Below are 2,749 nucleotides of genomic sequence, written 5' to 3' on the forward strand. Positions count from 1 at the left end.
TCATTAGCACTCAGATACCCCAGGTGGTGCTGGTACCACAGTGCCTAAGGACTTGACTGCTAACCAGAAGGCTGGTGGTTCAAACCCATCAGCCACTCCTCGGAAGGCAGGTTGGGCAATCTACTTCCATAGTGATACTGCCTCGGAAACCCAAGGAGGGGTCGCTATGAGTCAGGGCCAACTCAACGGCACACAACAACCACCCCAGGTAGAAAGGGGGATACTAGCCCGGAGATGAACCAGCCCCCTTTTAGCCCACCAGAGACTTGGCGAACTGAGCCAGTGTATCTTCTCTTCATTAGACTTCCACACCTGCTTGAATCTCCACTTATACCACAATTAAAGGCTGAGTAGCTCCTAATTTTTAAACGTGCACATCCAGATCCACTATTGCAAGACATGGGCAAAATGGTCTTTCTCCCCAGTGACTGCAATGGAAGCTCCTCATGGGCCAAGTTTGTCTCATGACATTGACTACAATTTGCCACAATGCAACAGCTCCCCTCCCACTTCTTCCCGATAGCTACCTTTTCCCTGTGTCCATCGTTCCATGTACTCCAGCCCCCTGAGCTGTCTCCCTGTGCATAAACAGCCCTTCTTTCTCCCATGAGTGTATCTACCTCAGGTAAATGTTTAACTCATATGCCTGGCTTTTTTTTTCCGCTAGAAGCCACAGAAGTGGGTTCAATTCCAGACTTGAAGGGCAGCTAGGGGCCATAGTTTCAGTCATTCCATCAGGCTCTATCAGACCAGCAAACCTGGTCTCTCCCCCCACCTGCTTTTTTTCCCAAATGATTGAGTTTTGTTCCACATTGTTCTCCCTCTCTATCCAGGATCACCTACATAGATGCCCCTTCAAGTGGTTGACAGTGGCTGGCTAACGGACTCTTGATGAACAACTAATATATGACTAATTAGCTCAGAAGAGACATTTATAATACTTCAACTAATACATCACATATTACCTATGTAAATACCCAGTTTTTTACTTCTGAATATAGACAATTTCATTTTGCTAAATGTATATTTTAACTATGCTATTCCAAGTAGACATATAAAGAGAAAAATCAAGTACAGAAACAGCCACTTAGTGTTAAACAAACACAATTTTTATTGGTATATAAACCCAATAAAACCCACTCCATCAAGTCAATTACAACTCATAGCAACCCTATAGAACAGAGGTGAACTGCCCCACTGGGTTTCTAAGACTGCAAATCTTTACAGAAGGAGACTGCCTCATCTTTCTCCCATGGAGCAGCTGGTGGGTTCTAACCACTGACCTTCTGGTAAGCAGCCAACTGCCCTAACCACTGTGCCATCAAAGCTCCTAAGTGGAGGCACAAAAACCCAAAACCAAACTCACTGCCCTCAAGTCCATTCTGACTCATAGAGACACTACAGGACAGAGTAGAACTGCCCCATAGGGTTTCCAAGACTGTAAACCTTTATGGAAGCAGACTGCTTCATCTTTCTCCCTCAGAGCAGCTAGTGGGTTCAAACCACTGACCTTCTAGTTAGCAGCGGAATCCTTTAGCCACTGCACCACCAGGGCTCATTGGAGTCACAAAAGATATGCTTAATTTCTCCAGCACCAAGTTGTGACAAATGTGAAATGCTGCCATCCAGGGAAGCTTATTAGAGACCCAAAGCCCAAGGTTTTTATGGGAGATAGTCACAAAAGGCACTATGCCACCAGAGCTCCCTTTAAGATTAAGACATTTGTCTGCTAACCAAAAGGTTGGTGATTTCACTGGCAAATTTAACAAAGGAAAAGAAGGAGAAAATACAAATAACAAGAATAAGAAATAAAATGGGTGACATCACAACAGAACCAACTGAAATAAAAAGGGCAATATCAGGGTAAAATGAAAAACTGTACTCCAACAAATTTGAAAATCTGGAAGAAATGGACAGATTTCTATAAACACACCACTTACCTAAACTAACACAGACCAATATGGAAAAGTTGAACAGATCCATATCAAAAGAAGAAATTAAACAAGTCATAAAAAAATTACTAACAAAAAAATCCCTAGCCCAGATGGTTTCACTGGAGAATTCTACCAAACATTCAGTGAAAAACTGAAACCAATCCTACTCAAACTATTCCAAAATATAGAAAAGGATGGAATCCTCCCTAATTCATTTTATGAAGCAAGCATAACCTTGATACTAAAACCAGGCAAACACATCACTCTAAAGGAAAACTACAGACCAATATCCCTCATGAATATGGATGCAAAAACCTTCTACAAAATCCTAGCCAATAGACTCCAACAAGACATCAAGAAAATCGTTCATTCTGACCCACTCAGGTTCCTATCAGGTATGCAAAGATGGTTCAACATTAGAAAAACAATCAACATCCTCTACCACATAAATAAAACAAAGGAGAAGAACTACATGATCATATCAATTGATGAAGAAAAGGCATTTGATAAAATCCAACACCCATTCCTGATCAAAACACTCAGCAAAACAGGAATAGAAGGGACATCCCTCAACATAATAAAGGGCATCTATGCAAAACCAACAGCCAACATTATTCTCAATGGAGAGAGATTGAAACCATTACTCTTGCAAACAGGAACCAGACAAGGATGCCCTCTATCACCACTTCTATTCAACTGGAAGTCCTTGCCAGGGTCATAAGGCAAGAAAGGGAAATCAAAGGCATCCAAATTGGTAAGGAAGAAGTCAAACTATCCCTATTTGCTGATGATATGATCCTATACCTAGAAAACCC

The sequence above is a fragment of the Orycteropus afer genome, unplaced genomic scaffold (assembly GCF_000298275.1).
Source record: "Orycteropus afer afer isolate SDZICR_OR568_19922 unplaced genomic scaffold, OryAfe1.0 scaffold00059, whole genome shotgun sequence".
Lineage (NCBI taxonomy): Eukaryota > Metazoa > Chordata > Mammalia > Tubulidentata > Orycteropodidae > Orycteropus > Orycteropus afer.